This window comes from Lissotriton vulgaris, unplaced genomic scaffold (genome assembly GCF_964263255.1).
Source record: "Lissotriton vulgaris unplaced genomic scaffold, aLisVul1.2 SCAFFOLD_2302, whole genome shotgun sequence".
NCBI lineage: Eukaryota > Metazoa > Chordata > Amphibia > Caudata > Salamandridae > Lissotriton > Lissotriton vulgaris.
The window spans coordinates 30,337-50,433 of NW_028242786.1; positions in this window are offsets into that span (position 1 = coordinate 30,337).

Genomic DNA, 20,097 nt, shown 5'->3' on the forward strand with positions numbered 1-20,097 from the left:
CTTCACCAAACATAGGGGACCCCTTACAGGGTGGCCAAACAAAAGTTCAAAAGGGCTGTAGCCAACCCCCTTCTGTGGGACCTCTCTGTAAGCAAAGAGCAAGCAGGGTAAAAGGGTGTTCCATTTCCGCCTAAGCTTCTCTGGTAATCCTTTTATCATACCCTTGAGGGTCTTGTTGAATCTCTCCACAAGCCCATTGCACTGTGGGTGATAGGGGGTGGTGAACTTGTAGTTCACTCCACACTCCTTCCACATTGCTTTTAAGTATCCAGACATGAAGTTGGTGCCTCTGTCTGAAAGAACCTCCTTTGGAAAGCCCACTCTTGAGAAAACTGCAATGAGGGCTTTTGCCACAACAGGTGCTGTTGTGGTCCTCAGGGGAATTGCTTCTGGATACCTGGTGGCATGATCCACTACCACCAGTATAAATCTGTGCCCAGATGCTGTTTGAGGATCCATGGGACCCACAATGTCTATTCCAACTCTTTCAAAGGGTACCCCCACCACAGGTAGTGGTATCAGGGGGGCCTTTGTTGTGCCACCTGACTTACCACTGGCTTGGCAAGTGACACAGGAGCGACAAAACTCCTTGACATTTTCTGACATGTGAGGCCAGTGAAAGTGAGGGACAAGCCTGTCCCAAGTCTTGTTCTGGCCTAGGTGTCCTGCAAGGGGAATATCATGGGCCAAGGTGAGAAGGAAACCCCTAAACTTCAAAGGTATGACCAACCTCCTGGTGGCACCAGGCTTGGGGTCTCTAGCCTCTGAGTAAAGGAGTCCATCATCCCAATAAACTTTATGGGCACCTTGAGCATTCCCTGCAGCCTCAGCAGCAGCTTGCTGTCTGAGGGGTTCAAGTGAAGGGCAATCTAATTGGGCCTGCCCCAGGTCTGCCCTTGAGGGTCCCCCTGTCCCCAGAAACTCAACCTGATCAGGCTCAAGTTCCTCAGAGACAGTCTCCTCTTGGACTGCAGAATCAGCTTCCTGTGAAGGCTGAAACTCAACCTGGGGCAAGTGGGAAGGCACAGCCTTAACCCTCTTGCTCCTTCTCTTGGGTTGTGGTTGGTCTAATGTTTCAAGATCCACCACTAGTTCAGGAAGGCACTTCTTAGCCTGAGACCTTGTCACTGCAAGGACATGAGCTGAAATCCCTAGCATTTCTGCATGAGTCCTGTACTCCACTTCTGACCAAACTGAGCTTTCAAGATCATTGCCTAACAGACAGTCTACTGGGAGGTCTGCATTTACCACAACTTTCTTTAGGCCATTTACCCCTCCCCAGGAGAAGTTCACAACAGCCACACTATGTGAAGCAGTGGAGTTGCTTGCATTGGTCACTAGGTAACTTTCACCTAGCAAAATCTGACCAGGGTCCACAAAGTCAGGTGTCACCATAGTGACACTGGCACAAGTGTCCCTGTAGGCCTGAGCCAGTTTATCATTGATTAAAGGTGTCTGCCTATACTTGCCCAGGTTACTGGGGCTCACAGTAGTGGACAAAGTCAAGTCCACATCATAGAGCAGAACAGCCTGAGTAGGGATTCTGACTAGGCCAGATTCCATCTCAGTACCCAAGGTTAACCCTACTATCCCCATAGGTTGTGCACTACCACTGCTGACTGTACTAGGGGGTGCAGTTGTTTTAGGAGCTGCAGTGGCAGGAACTGGATTTTTCTTAGTGCATTCACTGCCCCAGTGTGAAACTGATTTGCAGGTATTACACCAAGGTTTCTTTGGGCCATCATTCTTCTTTTTCTTTTTGTCATTTTGGGAACCACGCTCCTTATTACGAGTTTGGGGGCCTGAAGACTTTTGGTCCTTTTCTTTATCTTTCTGATTCCCACCCTTCTGGTCCGTTTTCTTCTGGTCACCAAGGTTCTGGGGTTTCTGCTTAATCCTTGTTCTGACCCATTTGTCTGCCTTGTTTCCCAATTCTTGGGGAGAGGTCAGATCAGAGTCAATAAGGTATTGATGCAACAGCTGGTTCTGACAGATATTAAGGATCTGCTCTCTCATTATAAGATTGCACAATCCTGTATAGTCTGAGACTTTACTTCCCTGCAGCCAACCCTCCAGAGCCTTAGTGGCACAATCAACAAAATCAGTCCAGTACTGAGTCTGTGCTTTTTGGGTGTCTCTGAACAACAACCTGTATTGCTCAGTGGTTAGGCCAAACCCTTCAATAAGAGCACTCTTCAGGACAGAGTAGTTTTTGGCATCCTCAGGTCTAACTGTGAGGAGCCTATCCCTCCCTTTCTCAGAAAAGGAGTACCATAAAATTGCAGCCCACTGATCCTGAGGAACCTGCTGTACCATGCAGGCTCTCTCAAGAGCAGTCATCCATTTGTGGATGTCATCCCCTTCCTTGTAGGGGGGCACAATTTTTGTCAGGTTTCTATTGTCATAGCTCCTGTCTTTCTCTTTAGAAATTTTGCTGCCACCAGTGGCGTCTAAGCCACACAACTTCTGTTCTCTTGCTAAAGCAAGTTTAGCTTGAGCCAAGGCTATCTCTTCCCTCTCTATCTGGAGTTGGACAGCCCTCATCCTGGCCCTATGCTCTTTACTCTGGGGGGAAGTCATTCCCCTTTGAGATTCTCTTGAGACACTAGAAACGTGAGAGTCCCCTGATGGAGATCTCACCCTTCTGTTGCCTAGGAGAATTAGGTTGTATGGTCTGGGGAGGTGCTGGCCCTCTTCATTCCCATGTAGGTCTAAGTTGGCCTGGTTAAGCCTGGCAACTACAACCTGGTTACCCTGCTGATCCTGATTCTCAGGTTCTTCTTCTTCTGAGCCCTCCTCCTCTTCCTCCTCTCCTTCATCCTCTGGAGTGGTCTCATCCTCAGAGTGGTTCACTCCATCTCCTAAATCTAAGGGAGCTGCACTCGCCTTATCTAAGTCATCCTTTTCCAGGATGGCTATCAGGGAAGGAATGGTAGGGGCTCTGCCCTTTTGTAGCCCCCTTGCAGTGCACAAGGCACCCACGTCTTTGTGGCTAGGTTTGTCATAGCTGGAAGTTGCCTTGGTGGGGTCAACTGTCACAGGGATAGAGCCTGAAGCTCCACCTGCGTCAGACATGACTGCTAGTGAGGTGTAAGTGGTGCACTTACCTACACTAAGTGTTTTCCTACTGTACCTTGCTAGTGAGTTGTAGACAGGGTGTGCTAATCCCTTTAATCTACAACTACTAAGTTCAGTAGAACTTAATATGCTAAGCTTTTGATTTATATGTACCTAAGGTACTTGATGTGATCTTTCAATTTGATAAAAGATTGCAATGGTAAAACAACAGCAAGCTCAAACCCGCACCGCTGCGCACCAATGTGGCAAGTTGGCCTGATATATGATGTTTCCAATTCTGGAACCACCTTGTATCAGTCCAAACAACCCTTATGGTGTCTGGTTGTAAGTCAACCTTATTAGACAAGCTATCCTAGGGGTAGCATAGACTAAGCAGCCTTAAAGGCTTAACTTTAGAGGTTGTGCTAAGCGAGCTGTTTTACCAATCACAATCCTGTAATATCAAATGAAAGGACACCACACAAGTATATATTATAAAAATATATGTGTTTATTTCTAAAATAATCCCCAGTACTCTTTATGAGCAAAGGGGCACAAGGGTTAAATCAAAAGCACAGTATAACATACAAAGTTGCACAATTATGGATGAGGGCAGGTTGCCACTCAAACCATATATTAAGAAAGTGGTATAAAGAGATACCAATTGAACAGTGGTTAGGCCTAGGGCCTAGGGAATCGCTGGGAGCAGTCGGGACTAGCAATGCTGAAGTCGGGAAAAGCTCGCGGGATTCGGGTGCAGCACGTAAAGTGCGGCTTGCACCAATGCAATGTCAATGGTGCGTAAAAGTTACACAAAGAGAGTTTAAGGTTACTTCCGCTGAACCTACAAGGACAAAACCTTAGACACAGACCCAAGAGGTGTGTACCAGTGTGGGAACACCGGCGTTGCAATGTTACCTCACCCACAGGAAGCGGGTGCATAGGGTCGAAGTGGCGTCGGGTTTCGTCACGCAGGTTCTGGGTGCATGGAGCTGAAGATGCTGCAGGCGATGGGAAGCTGAAGTGTCCGGTGTGATCCAAGGGTGGATCGGAGTCGAGAAGTATCTGAAAGCAGAGGGGACAGAGTCTGGGTCACTCAGCAGTGACCAGGGTGGAACCAGGACGGAACCAGGCAATGTCGGGCGCAATCAGGTGGTTGTCGAGGAGCTTCTCTCCGCTATCACGTGGGCTCTGGGGCCTCTGTGACGTCCAGCAGCAGGTCACGATCTGTCCCACGCAGGCTCTCGCTGTCGCCGCAGTCCGCTTCAAGATTGGAGCAAACAACACTTGGCAAAAGCAATCCACGCAGGACTGGGAGATTGCTTCTCACTCGGACCAGGAGGGTCAGAGCGGGTGCTCCTTTTCACAGGAGCTGGTGTAATTCTGGAGCAACCAGAATCACGAGTCGGTTTTAGGTTTTCTTTGGCACAGGGGCCACAAGCCAGCTGGCAAGTGACCAGGCCAACGCATCGAGCCAAGACAAGCAGAAGGGCCCCACGCAGCACTCGTTGAGTGTAGAGGGGTGAGCTTTGGTGCAAGTATGGCTCAGGGTTGGGGCTTCTCAAACCCCGGTGTACAGCTTTGAGGGTCACTCGTGGGCTGCACGGTCAGCGTCTCGTGGCCTTTTCAAGATGGCGTGCCCCACGCTTCCGGTCGCCTCCATGGGTCTCAGCTCTGCAGGGACAGTGGATCAAGCTGTACGAAGGCAGGCAAGCTTGATCTCGTCGATCTCTGTCGCTCGAGTTCCGGCGGGAACTGCAACAAAGCAAGGGTCGAGGTGCTGGATGGTGCCTGTTTGCACAGGATGGTCACTTCTTGACCACAAGGGATATTCTTCAGTCTTCTACGTTGAGTAGGATGTCGAAGGGTCCAGAGTTTCGTTTCTTATGTTTCGTCAGGATAATCTGAGTTGCATTGGCACTGCTCCCACTCTTATTCGAATCTGGTGGGCTGGATTACCTGCTAGGTCCCCTCCTATGGGTGGGACCCAGGAAGGGGGTGGATACACCCCTTTCCTTTGATCCAGGCCGCGCTGGGACTGGGTCTGGTGTGCCCCAGAACCGGTTTGGCCGGATTATGCAAGGGGCAGCCTTGTGCTCCCCAGGCAGTGTCTGGTTTCTTTCAAACCTCCCTGCTACAATCCACTATCTCCTGTCTGGGTGGTGTGACACCTCCCTGCGACAGGAAACCCTTTGTCCAGGCCTCCTCTGCTGAGTTTCGGTCGGCAGCAGGAGTTCAGACTTGTGTCTGTGGCAGAAGCATCCATTTTGTGGATCTAAGGCTCTTTTAAAAATCAACCGCGTTTCAGTAAAGTAACATGTCTTCTCCCTCTAGAGGGGTGGAATGCTATCCCCGTCGACAGAACTGTCGAGGGGATAGTATTCCAAATCGTATGACACCTTACACGACATGTTTTGATAAAGGTTTATATGTGTCCAGATATAGGTTTAAATATAGGTATACTAGATCTAAGCAAGGGGTGATTACACCAACTTGCCCCAGCTAACGAATCAGCCAGTTGTGTCAATTTAAGAACCAGCCAGGGGTGGCAAAAGATATGCTGCAGCCCCTGGTAGGCCTTGGTGGCACCTATGCCCTGAGCACCTATACTGCATGGTACAGGGGCTGACAAGGAGTCCATTTCCAATTGTGGTATGTACCTATAGCACATGTATTACGAATTTAGAGAGAGAACAGCAGGCTGGGGGTCTGATTAGCAGGCCCACAGCCTCGGTAATTCGAAAACCAGTGAAGCAAAAAGCAAAAAATTGGGGTGACCATAGGATAGCAGACCCTACTCTCCTACATTTAGTCTGGGGGTAGAAGTGGGAACTGGGTGAATTACAACTGTGCCTTCTGCAGTGTTGTTTGGTATCTTCGAATTAGGCGATTTACAGGGTTTTTTCAGAGGAGGTAATTGATCGCTTTCTAATACCCCATCAGAAATGTCATCAGAAATTTCCTGAAGACACCCATTTTTTCGCTGCTCAAGGGGAATATTGCCAGGGAGATCTTTCTCCACCACCTCTACATCCCTTGGCGTAGTGCTGGCCATTGCTTTTTGTGATAATAATAATGGATCTAACGTATCAATATTTAATGTTTCCTCTATTGAGATAATCTGTCTTTCAATATCCCCGACTGCCCCTGTTAAATAGTTCAACAAAGTCATGTTGATCTTCCTATGCTTACTTGGTACTTTTGATGTATGACTCGCCGCCTGCTTCCTTTTCCCCATAGTGTTGATCGATTAATTACCTACTACACTTATAGGGCTACAACTCAGTATCCTTGAGGAAAGGGTCAACCAATACACGGACTATACACTAGCTCAGCCCCACAAAATGTAAAGTGCAATGTACGTTTCCCTATGAAAATATCAAAGTCCAAAAGAGAAAAGTGCAAATACTATCCCTAGATTACAGTTATCATCAGATCCTTTTTAAATAATCATGGTTTCACAGAACTGTACCAATGCTGTTAAAATACTATTAAAAGAATAAACTGTGCAATGTTCAAAAATACCAAGTCCAAATATACAAGCAGCAGGGTTCTTTAGGGTGCAAGTTGCAAGTTATTTAGGGTAGCCAATAAGTGACAGAGTTCACAGTCTTTGACCAATTACAGATACAGGAACACTAAAGTTAGTTGGTCACAGTACCTTGCTGGTGGATCCAGATTTTGAGGCAGAATCCAGGATGTTAGAGAAATGGCCCTGCCCTGCCTATTCCTGGCATTGAAGGGGGGAAAATGGGCCTGCCCTTGGCCCGGCTTAGCCCAGGCGCGGCCCGGGCACGCCTGCGTGCATCCCTCACTGCAGGAGCCCATGAGCACTTTTAACCACGCCTGCTGGCACTCCGGTGATGTTGGCGGGTGCGGGACGGCACGATTTGCCAGAATGGACCCTGGGGAGTGTATTTATTTATTTATGCGTTTTTATATAGCGCAGACTTTACCCGAAGGTGTCAGAGCGTTTCACAATAGGAACAGAACTGATACATGAGAACATTACAAGTGAGCAAAATACAAAAGCAAATGTTACATTAAATGAAGCAAAAATGACAATCGTGAGCCAACAAAATACAAGAGGTAGCAAACGGTGCATTACAGCAGGAAAAGTGACGTGTGCAGGGTACAAAAGCGTACAAAGTAAACATAGAGGTATAATACTGCAATGTATGGAGGACACTCAAGCACAAGAACAAACGTTACGTAGGCACTGGTGGCACTTGTGCAGGTATCGAAAACAAACAAATGTAAGAGGTAGAAAACAGTGTGTTACAAGAGAAAGTGACGGGTGCATGTTACACACGAGTACCAAACACAGGTAGAAGGATAATACTGCAATAAATGGCAGACTCTCAAACCACAAGAACACACTGGGAAGACACTTCCAAAGTCATGTAAAGTAGATTTTTCTATAATGGAAGGGCTTCCTTCAAATAATAGAGAGGGCATGGATTACATTTGGAAGTGTCTTTGAAGGAGGAGAAGTTTGAGGTTAGTTTTTAAGGCCTGGGAGGAGGTGGTGGTCCGGAGCTGAGGCGGAAGTGAGTTCCAGATTCTCACTGCGCTGCCTGAAAAGGATTGGCCCATCGATCTTTCCTTCTTGAAAGTGGGAGGTTCAAGCAGTAGATTTTCTGCATTTCGTGATTGTCTAGAGCCTCCAGAGAGTTTCAGTTTATTCGCCAGGTAGCGCGGAGAGGAGGAGTGCAAGGCTTTGTGGGTGATGCAGGCAGTCTTATAGATAGCTCTAGCCTCGATGGGAAGCCAGCGGAGGGTGGATAACATGGGAGTGATGTGGTCGCTTCTTTTGGCCCCATAAATGAAACGAGCTGCTGAATGGAAAACAGACTTAAGGGGGACAGGTGGGATTTGGGGAGGCCAGTCAGAAGAGTATTGCAGTAGTCCAGTCTGGAGAGGACCAGCGATTGGACCAGGGTTTTAAGGTCATGCTCCGGGAAGAAGCGACAAATCCCCCAAAGAAGGCGCAGTTGGTATCGTGCAGACTTTGCAATTGAATTAATGTGGGAGAGTAGATTGAGTTTTGTGTCGAGTATGACACCAAGGGATTTTGCGCTGTCGACAATGATGGGTTTATTGTTCAGCAGATTCATCTGGTCCATCCATGATTGAACCGGGGGAGGGGAAAGTGAGGAGGAGAGGAGGAGGAATTCAGTTTTGGAGGGATTCAGAATCAGTTGATGTGTTGACATCCAGTTTTGAATGGAGTCGAGCGTAGAGCTTAGGACGGAGAGATCGTGAGTGGAAGCAACCTTGAGGTAGATTTGAGTGTTGTCTGCGTAGAGATGATAGTTGACCCCAGATTTACTTAGGAGATTTCCCAGAGGTTCCAAATAGAGATTGAACGTGGGTGCAAGAATAGAGCCTTGGGGAACACCTTGACCCACCGCCAAAGGGGATGAAAGACTGTCCGCTATTTTGATCACTTAGGATCTATCAGAAAGGAAAGAAGAAAACCATTTAAGCACAGTGCCCTCCATGCCCATATTCTGTTGAAGAGTGTTGAGGAGGGTGTTGTGATTGACAGTGTCAAAGGCTGCCGAAAGGTCAAGGAGAATTAGAAGACAAGACCCCCCCTGAGTCTAGTATTCGCAGCGCGTCATCGATCACTTGCAGCAGGGCAGTTTCAGTGCTGCAGTTTTGGATGAAGCCGGACTGAAAATTGTCAAGAAGATCATTGTCCTTGATATGACGATAGAGTTGTTTCGCAACATATCTTTCTGTGATCTTCGCAAGAAAGGGTAGGTTAGTGATAGGGCGGAAGTTGTTGAGGTCATTCGCCTCCGCAGTGGGTTTTTTAAGCAGAGGGGTGACCTGTCCAGTTTTGAAGGGAACAGGAAGGGAGCCTTGACAGACGGAGAGGTTGACCAGAGTGGTCCAATAGGGAAGAGAATGGGTATAGAAGTTTATGGCAATGGCACTAGGGATGGGGTCCAGCGAGTGGTTGGAGGGCTTTGTTTCGAGGATGCACTTGAGGAGGACATCTTTAGAGATGGGGCCGAAGTTCTGCCAAATGGCTAGTGATTTGCGCTCCTCTGGAGGGGTAGGATGAGCGACCTGAACCACAGGTGATTTCACTTTTTCGTCAAAGAATACAGCAAAATCAGCAGCTTTCTTAGTAGAATCCTCCAATTTGAGGTTTGGGGAGAGTAGTTAGTATTCTTGATGAGATCAAATAGTTTTTTGGGTCTATTTTTGGCTGAGTCAAGGAGGGTTCTGAAATGTGATGCTTCCCAAGGAAGATATGCTTGTGGTACTTGGATCTTGCTGAATGAAGCGTAGCCAAATTATCGGTTGAGGGTGCTCGCTTCCATTGTTTCTCCAGGAGTCTTAGGTGCTTCCTTTCTTCATATAGGGATTTGTTGAACCAGGGCGCTGAAGGAATGGGCCTTTTCTTTTTGCTTTGGAGAGGAGCGACGCTATTGATTTCGACTGCAAGGACTGAGAGGCATTGTGAGGTGAGATCGTCAACATCTAGGTTCGGGTCTAGCCTTGGAAGTGACAGCAAAGCTGATTCACAGAGGGAAACAGTGTCAATATTTTTTTAGTGTCACAGAACCAGGAGGTAGCCCTCTTAGGTTGGCCAAGAGTTATAGAGTGTGCTAGGTGAAGAGAGAACGGAATGAGGAGGTGGTCAGACCAGTCTACGTGAATAGGGGTAGCGATAGAAAGCATGCCTGCTTTAGAAATAAGAAGGTCCAGGATTGAGCCCTTAGAGTGTGTTGATTCTGTGCAGTGTTGGATAAGACGGTTTGTAGAGAGGAAGGTGGCCAGCAAGTTCGCGGAAGAGTCTTGCAGGGAGCCCCAGTGGAGATTGAAGTCACCCACGAAGGTCTGATTGTCACTTTGTGCGTATTGGTCGCTGATGAAGTCAGTGAGTTCCTCCATAAACGAAGGGCCGCTGCCAGGTGGGCGGTATATGACATGGAATCTGAGGGGTGAGCGGTGGTGTAGTTGAAGCTCAAGAGATAGACATTCAAAAGTGCGGAAGACGCTGATGGGAAAAGCCTTGAGTTGAAGGGAGTTTCTAAAGATGACTGCAACCCCTCCCCCAACTTTGATAGGTCTGTCATTCCTGAGAATAGAATAGCCTGTGGGTAAAAGGAGATCAAACATAGAGTGAGAGGTATCGTTGAACCAGGTCTCTGTTAGGAAGAACAGGTCAATATTGTGAAGGGTGATGGTATCAGAGATTTCGAGTTTGTGTTTTATTGCAGATCTGCAGTTGTGGAGCAGGCAGCGCAGTTCTGTCGAGACTATTTTGGTGACGGGGGCACTTGGGATAAGAAGGGTGATAGGGATATTATACCTATATGGGGGTGCACGGGAGGGTTTAGGTGGATGCTTGGTTCTGACAGAGGAGATGGTTGGAATAGAGTAGGTAGTTGGGTTACTCGGAGATGCTGGTTGAAGAAGGGTTGCGTTCATGGGCTTGTGTGAGTGAGCGATGTTTGCAGATGACAGGTTATGCTTGGCTATGATGGGGTGAGGGGACGAGGTGCATCTCATGGGAAGGTGAGAGTTTTACAAAGGAGTTGAGGTGAATGGGAAGGTTGAAATCTTAGAGCTTAAAAGTGAAATGGAAGCTACAAGCTGGGAGATGAAGGTGATAAGAGAGCATAGCTTATTTTCAAGAGAGAGTAGGGCAGAGCACGGAAGGTTGGGTGTCTCGATGGCAAAAGGAGGGGGTGATATAGATGGTGGGAGGCAGGAGGAGAGTTGAGGTATAGGGTTCATAGGTGGGGAAAGGTGGAGGGTGAGAGCGGGGTTGGTGTTTCAGAGGTGAAGGGAGAGTTGTCTTTGTTGGCGTTGCACGAAGAAAAGGAATTTAGGACATGTTTAAGGGACAGGAGGAGAGTTGAGGTATAGGACAGGACAGGAGGAGAGTTGAGGTATAGGGTTGTAGCAGGGTTTCCGTTCTCCCACAGAACTGTGCATAGAGATCTAGAACCTTAGTGAATTAGGGTGACCCAAAACTCACCTTAGTATCAGAAATCCCCTTACCGAGCTAGCTACAGTGTCTCATTGGTCATAACAAACTCCCAATGATTTAGACAAACCAGAACATGAACTTAGATTACCTTAGGTATCGTGGAACACATGAACACTCTTTCGTTCTATAATCAGTTCAAACCAGAACAAGGAGTAATGAGGACACGTGCATATTTGAAATATTTATTAATCAATGCAATGTTCTCAAACGCAGTATCTTGTACAATACTAACAAACAGATTATTAGAATCAAAGTTATCAGCATAGTTACTAGTCCATAGTACGCAAAGGGTGAGAGCATATTAAATGTTCAAATTATTAGGAATTAGCAACACCTATTTCTCACCTCCCTATTTAGCATATTATATTATATTATGAAGGTCTCTTTTGGGTTTTAGCAGGGCGGGCCCATACCTCTAAAATCAGTAGGAGCGGATCACATCATCAGCTACCAGCTCTCTGCATGCGAAGCATCTTCAAGTGTGTTCATGCATTTCCTGTAACTCTATCTTAAACCCGCGTAGAGCTCAAATGTTGGCAGCAACTGTATTTGTGTTATGTCTAATGTGGTACGAGGATCAGGCCTCCCAGCAACCTTGTGTTAGGTTATTCTTAGAGGGTTCTGCTCTCAGTGTGCAGACAGTGTACCAAGCACAACTGATATCAGAGCAATAACATATTATTCTCAAATAAATCACATCTTTCGTCTAGGTTGAAAGCTACAATAACAATTATGTGTCGTGTGCAAACTGAAGCCGAAGGAAAATATGTCGTTTAAACATTTACTAAACTCATGCTAACTTAACACATTATATAGAAAAGCAGTAACTATATGACACCCCCCCAATGATCCGAGGACGGTCAAAAACAAGCCAATACTATAATAAAGGCATAACATGAAAGCAGAGTTCAACAATATTGAGCCAAGCTAAATGTATGTAAATGCATATATAAAAACTATATAAAAAAATGTACGAATGCCTATAGTGGCCAAAACAAAAAGCAATCATAAGTCATCAACTCCAGGGCAATTATAACATTATAGGCCTAAATCATATAGTCAAATGTTCATAAGAAAAAAGGGGCACTTTTGTCAAAAATTCATGTGCCATAGTAATAAAAGTCTCCAAGGCATCTCATGATTGGACAGTATATGCAAAATAAGCAGCAACAGCCTCCAACATGAAATCACTGTCCTCATCCGAAAACAGTTCAGCAACCCAATTAAGCAATGGGAAAGAACATACGTGCTCCTCCAGCACCGGATCCTCTTTCAACATCAGAGGACAACTCGGTGGGTTCTCAAGAACGCTATGTGCCAGAAAGTCATGCGCCGCTGCGGGTATGTCCCACTGACCCATTAGTCCATGCATCGCTGCCAAGGCCATAACCCTTTCGCCAGAACAAACCAACTCGTGAGCAACTACGGGGCCCATCAGGTGATTAAAATCGACGTCAGGAGAAGTCTTCAAGCATAGACACAAATCAATGGCCCAGTTGAAATCGCAGCTCAGGCAATTAAACACAGGCTGGACACATGTGAAATGGGAAAATCTAAAAGATAATCCAAAAGCCGTGCTTAAAGTCGCAAGCGGCAGGGTGCCATAGTAATCAAGCATCCGGTTACGACACAGTGTCATGAGGCGTCGAACGGCTTCTTGCGCAGGAAGGGCATCCATGTTTTATAAAGCAAAACAATATCAAAACGCCTGCAACCAAAGCCAGCAAAACAGGAAATCCGCCAAACAAACTTGAAAATATAGAATGGAAGAACGCGGGGATCACACCAAATACTTTTTCAAACGTAGTCACGAGACCACTGCTAACCAATTTAAAAAAATGTGCGAGGCCAGACGTGGAGGAGGCATTAAAGATTTGATGAACCAGCTCGCAAAAATGAAACGGCAAGTCAGTATTTAAAAGTGCCTGCACCTCTGTGCGTGTGTTCGCTATGTGAAGGACATAAGTTTCACGGGCCGAGCTCAGGGCCACTTCTTTTTGAGACAAAAGGGCTCTTATTCGGCTCATACCATTGAACTCCGCTCTCAAGGTTGGGATGCGCGGCCAGATGGAAACATCTGAATTCCCATGCGTGGGTGGATACAGAACATTTTTGCAACACACCACCCGTTCAGATACAGTTACCACATAAGCGATACCGATTATTAAACCACAACATTCCTCGTTATTCAAAAGCAAAAAACTACCGTTTGTCAATAATGTAAACGTGGGAATTATCGCTGGAACTGGTGTACCTTTTAAAACACAGGCTAAATTAGGCCGGTCCTGATTACAAGAACCGTGTAACTGGATATGTCTGCATATCAATGAGCGGTCAGGCGACTGCGTGCACTCTTCACCATTAAGATTCACTTCCTTTCCATCCTTTAAACATCTGTAAGTGTATGGTAGAGACCATGCCTCATGGAGGAACGCGCTGCCTAGTGGTTCATATCGGCCTATTGCAATATATCGCATACAATTTGTGAATTTGTACAAAGCAAATGGTAATGTAATCAATCCATGAATAAGCCATGTTGCAGCAGTGGCTTCAGCTACAGAATAGGGTAAAGATTCTAACCTTTCAATATGTAACATAGATAATGATGCATCACGCATTGATAGCATGCGCTGTTTGTCAGTCAAATTAAATGGGGCAAAAAGGGAAGACACGTTCATGTAGCTCCAGGGCACGCGACCTGCCTTAAGTGTCTGTAGGGTCCATGCAAACTGCATTACGGAACGTAATTGATTCTGACCATGGTATAATACAGAAACCTCATCATGCACAATGTCAACAACAGAAGAAACAATATTATTCAACGTATACATTCGGGAAGAAAGCATATTAATACTGTTATCGACAACAGCAAGAACTTTTTTCAAATTAGCTTGGTCATTTGCCCTTAGACGTTTAGCAGCCTCAATTTGTGAAAATTTCCAAATTTCATTGTAAACCGCATAAAGCCAGCGTTTAGTTCTACCTTTAGCTGGTCCTTTTATAAAATCATTTAAATCCACATTATCACTTAATTGGGACAGATGTAGTTTAACTGCAGCCAATGTGGAATGTTGGAGCCAATTTTGACACAATTTGCGTACTGAGTAAGTAGTGACAGTGTGATCAGTTTCAAAACGTGGATCAGGTTTGACTTGTGTAAAACCTTCAGAAAAACCCAGAAAACGATGTTGGCAAGAATCAGAGCTTCTATGCCACATCAGCCAACCCTTTGGATCCAAACTGGATACATTAAAGGATGAATTGTGCATTAGTGTTTGTAATTCACGAATGGACAATTTAGTGTAATTACTCCAACCTGAATATTCTTCCAATTCGGGGATAGTTGGTGTATTTAATTTTTTAGAAGTAGCCAATCCAAAGCATGTTGTTTGAGAAATGGTAGAATTTAGAAACAGCATGTGATTCGGGATGAGACATGCTCGATGCAAAGCCTCAGTGCCTTGTACCTGCCAATTTTTGGTACCCCAAACCGATTTAAGGTCAATAACCTCCTTCCATAGCTCGTAGCCATCCACAGCTAACTTGTCTAGGAAGGACTTCGAATACAGTAATTTAGTATCGGTAAGTCTAACTTTGGACATGGACTTTTGTGTCATTTTAAAATACAACGACTCAGGATTTGATTGATTAAAGTCTGTAAAATAAGTGTATTTTTCCAGAAACGTACTGGAGCTACCCTGTAATGGAGCTGGGCAATGTTCCCACTGTGTGTAATTTACATTAACCCTCCTGGAACTTGTTTTATGCAGAAAATGATTTCCATAATGTTGAAAGCAAAATAAATCACCATAATTAACAGAATCTAAGTATAAATCCCCAGCATCAAAGGCAGCATAATATTTCAAATCAGAAAATAATGCTTCAACGGCCTGAATATCCCAATCATCAGAACGTATGTTTTGTTTCACTACATCCCCCATATTCACTCTAAGCCCATTAGGAACATTAATTACTTCAGTGGGGCCATGTATTTGAAATCTAACCGCATCCCACACAATCCCATCAAGAACAGGCCAAGCAGTGATGTTTACAGTATTCAGTTCTCTTTTCAGTCTGTGTGCAGCATGTGAAGAAGAAAGTGGGGCCAATGTTCCATTAAGGTGCCGTATTCCTGTTCTCTCTTTGACATAGTGTCCATCAATCAGACGGAAAAAATAAAACACAAAACCAATTGACATAAAAAGATAAATTGAGAAAAGAACCACCCAAATATATGTCCAAGGGGGAATCAAAAAATGTTTTTTAAATAAAGTGACATATGTTGTTAAACGTGATGGTTTCTTCGAATGTGTAGAACTTGAGTCAAAAGAAAATCTTGATTCCGTGGCCAAACGAGTCTGTAAATCGTGCATGGATAGATCAGTTGGATAGGTATAATTCAGGTCATCAGTGTGATTAATAGGAAAAGAGTTCAATAAAGGATTGGAAACTACAGGCATCTCGAGGGTCACCTCTGGCTCAGCACTGGAAGTAATGGCCAACACAGAATGTCTCACCATGGAAGGACAGGATACTGCTGGTGTCATTCTATGAAGAATCGGCCACCCTGTGTGTCTTGACATTGTCAATTGAGATAAATCTGTTTTCCTTACGACCTGGAAGTGGTGGTAATACAACTGTTCTCGTGCCCTTCACTCCAAGAACTCGAACCGGTGCACGATATGAAGGACCAAATTCTTTCTTGTTATCGATCTTCTCTCAAACCAGTTCTCCAACTCGGGGTAGCCAGCCAACTACCGGGATCTGCAACGCATCATCCGATGTGGAGGGCAAATGTTCCTTAGCCAGATTGTCTCTGGTCTTTTGTAGATTCTGTAAAACATTGCAATATTCATCTACGTCAAAGGCCGTGGCCTGGGCTTTACAGTCTTGGCCGTCAAGGTCAGGAACATACATCTTGATACCAAAGAGCATTTCGTATGGGGTCCGCCCACCCAGAGACCTTCTAGGGAGATTATTAAGGGCACGCTGCACGCCATTAAGGTGGGCTAGCCAGTTTCTGCCAGTGCCTATAACTCGAGCTGTCAAAGATTGCTTTAAGTCACGGTACATTCGTTCCACTACACTATTTCCCTCGGGTCTGTACGGAGACGAAAACTTGACTTGGACCCCCAACGAAACCATAGCATCCTTATACGCCTTAGAGGCGAAAGCCGGACCCTGATCCGAATGGAAGGTACCACAGGCAAAAATCCCTACAAAGACACGCAAATCTCTTATGACAGTCCGTGAATCAGCGCTGCGATGGGGCCATACCCACACAAAGCGTGTGCATGAATCAACTGCTACTAAGATGTACTTATACGCAGTATCAGAAGAAAAAGGACCGCAGTGATCTAGATAAACGCATCCTAGTGGTTTATTAGAAATGTACAACTGTGTCTGTGGCGGACGCGCAGCAGTCGAAGGCTTGATCGGCTGGCATATGTCACATTGAAGGACATAATCACGCGTCTGTTTGTACAGTCCCCGCCACCAGAACCTCTGTTGTAACTGAGTTACAGTGTCTGAGACGCCCGCATGCGCAGACGCCACACCTTCATGAGCCGCTGTAATCAGAGTAGCTCTGCGATCCGAGTTGGGAACTAATCGTTCACCAACATCAGGAATTTTCACATAAGGAACCTTGTCTGGACTTAAGTGGTATGTGTATTTCGAAGGGAACCCCGCAGGATATTTACCTCCCTTCTCCGTGGCAGCTACAGCCGCCAAGATGTCATCATCTATTTTACTTTTGGACCGTGTAACAGCTGCAACTAAGTATTTTGATACTGCAGACTTCGCCGCTTCATCAGCAAGTGAATTACCAACAGCGTGAACCCCTACGCGCTGATGGCCGAGAGTATGAATCACAAACACGAGCGGCAACCTTTCTTTAAGCTCCGCCACTCGAACCCAGATCATTTTATGTTTTATTGTGCTACCTTTGGAATCATGAAAATCATTCTGAATCCAAAAGAACAAGTTTTCATTGTAAGACTGGACACAGTAGTAAGAATCACTTACGATTAAAGTCGTCACAGAGGGGTCCGCGTACTCCACCGCAAGCATCAAAGCACGAAGCTCTGCCAGTTGTGCAGTGCAGTCTCCAAGTGTTTGCGTGTGCACAACACTGGACTTGAACTCATCGTTCACCATGGCACCGACCACAATGGCGCATGCGGAAACGTAGGCGTGTTTAGAGCCATGCGCAACCTGCGCCGAACCATCAGTGTAAATGATGCAATGGAAATCCTCCAACGGCCGCATTGCTAAAGGAGCAGGATGAACAAATTCATACTGTAAATACTCCTGCGACCGTAAAGTGGCGTCAAATATAAACGTGACATCCTGGGATGTCAAGGATGCAGCCCATTGAATCCACTGAGGGTGCAAAGCTTTGGAATTTGGTACACTGGCTTTCGTAACTGCCTCCAAGGCAGGGCACGGGGTAACAACCAACATGCGTTTTCCCTGTGACAGGGCACGTTCCTTAAGAATTGCCATCTGCACAGCCGCTAAAACTTTCTCCACAGTGGAAAATCGCATTTCAGCCGAAGTGTACAAGTGTGACTTGTAAGCAATAGGTACTGTATCTCCCTCATTAAAAGTCAGGTACGTGAAACCCACCGTCCCAGGGATAATTCTTATCACCAGGCTGGTTTGGTTATCACGAGTCTGTAGGTATTCAGAAGCGAGCAGATCAGCTTGCAAGGATTGCAGAATAGCCGAATGCTCAGGCAGCCAGCATGATTTGGAAAAAGATGGTTGTATCAAAGCATACAAAGGCTTGATACGCTGGGCGTATTCCGGAATGTATGTCCTCCCGAAATTTAAAAAGCCCAGTAGGGATTGTCATTTTTTCAGTGTTGTCGGAGAGCGCAACTGGGCGCATTTCTCCAGGAAGTGAGGAGCCAACCCCTTTCCTTCATTGTTAAGCTCGTAGCCCAGAAACAACACTGTGTACTCTGCAATGTGCGATTTTGCAAAGTTAAACTTGTAACCCATGTCTGCAAAGTTACAAATTATGCTATTAACACGACACAGATGCTCCCAAAGTTCGTCGTCTGTGAGATAAATGTCATCCACATATGAACAAGCAACTGGGTCGATTCTCTCCAAGAGAGAGACAATGCGGGTGGAAAATACTCCAGGACTATTTTATAGCCCATCGGGAGACGCCAAAACATTTTTTGTACACCGCCGCATGTAAAGGTGGTCCATTGGGAGCTTAGACCATCCAATCTATGGGCATAAAAACCATTGGAAATGTCAAGCGTTGTTTTGAACCGTTTACGCTCAAGACTGTTCACAAGAGCAGAGCCGTGAGTATTCTGTACTGCACAGTTACGGCAATGCGAGTTCAAATGCCGGTAATCCAAAACCAAACGATATGAGCCGTCCGGCTTGTTTACAGTAAAAAGGGGGTTATTCATCGGTGACACACACGTTTCAATTACACCTTGATATTCCAATTGTTCAAGGATAGCCGCGACTGAAGCTTTGGCTTCACGCCATATGGGATATTGAGGTTGAGGTTGCGGCTGAGACCGTAAAGGAATCTCGTGGCTTGGAGACAATTTATCCCAGCCACACTGATTGCGGTACACAGCCGGCGCAAGCGCCAGAGCCCACTCTTCTGCAAAATGCAGAGCTTCCACTCTCGAAACAGTGTGCGCGAAACTGGGGAGGATCACCTCCTCCCCTCGCGGAGCTGCGAGAACAAAAGGCGGGGGCCAGTCAGCCTCCGAAAGCAAGATATCATACGTAGACGAAAGATTTTCCCAAAATACCCCTTTTACAGTTCGCTGCATGTCACCTTCTATTAAAAGGACAATTTCAAATAGTCTTTCAGGGGGAGCAACATGTGTATCAGCTGTCTCAATCACAGCATAAGTGTCAGTCGCTGTCACCTTCAACAGTGGACGGAGGGCCTCTCTCACTATGGTAATCTCCGCTGCGCTGTCCAGCAAGGTCAGAGCCCACGTCAGATTCCGAAGCCGCGTTCTCACTATCTGGGGCATATCGATGCGCTGTCAGGGCGGCGACTTTCTTCTTGGCAAACTGCGGTCTCTTGGGCGTTGAGCCTTCCTGCTGCTCTCCACCGTTGCGCGGGCGGGGCTGACCACGTCCTTGTTGTCCACCCCGGCCCCTGCCGCCCCCTCCTCCACCGGTAGTTGAAGCCGATGAGTCCTGAAAGGAACGAGGAGAGCGTTGGTCGGAAGCCTGAAAACGTTCAGGTGATTTAATCATCGCGCGATCGCGCAAATCATAAACTCGATCCGACTGCGCAGGCAACGGAGACGCAGGAACAGAGACCTGTGTTTGTTGTTGTTGCTGTTGCTGACCCTGTTTCTGTTTCTTAGGCCAATTTTGTTTCTTGGACTTGGGCTGAACGTTCGTTTCTGAAGACTGTCCCTGGGGCTGCTTTTTCTCTTTATCAGAAAAAGGCTTAAGACCCTTGGCATTGCGGCCAACCGTTTTATAAGCCGCCACAATTATCCCTGCTAACTGTCGGGGTTTGTCGGCATCGGGAATTGCCGCCAAATTGTTAGCCACCTGAAAGTTCACTGCATCCCCCTTGACATTCGCAAGGATCAGATCGCAAACCACATCAAAGGTGCCACACAGGCGCATACCCAATTCAACCGCAGACTCCGGTCCGTGATCATCTTGAACACGTTTAAGGACCATAGACAGGTTGGACATAGACGGGGTGCCAAAGCATCTCGAATAGGCCGCTGCAAAAGTCTTACCCCAAGTCTCACAGTCAACAAGCTCAGGGGCCAAATCCTTCGGCAAACTAAGCGTAAGTATCCGGTGTTTTTCACCAGGAGTCGTATTAGGAAACACAGCCTCCAGCTGGTCGAATTTCTCGGCAAGCCAGAAAGGAAAGTAATCCTTATCCTGGGGCTTCTTGCCCATTACGGAATTCACCATGACAGGACTGATTTTCAAACCAGCCTGACCTGCTTGAAGCTGCGCACCCCTAGTTGCCGCGCCTTGAACATTACGACTTGTGT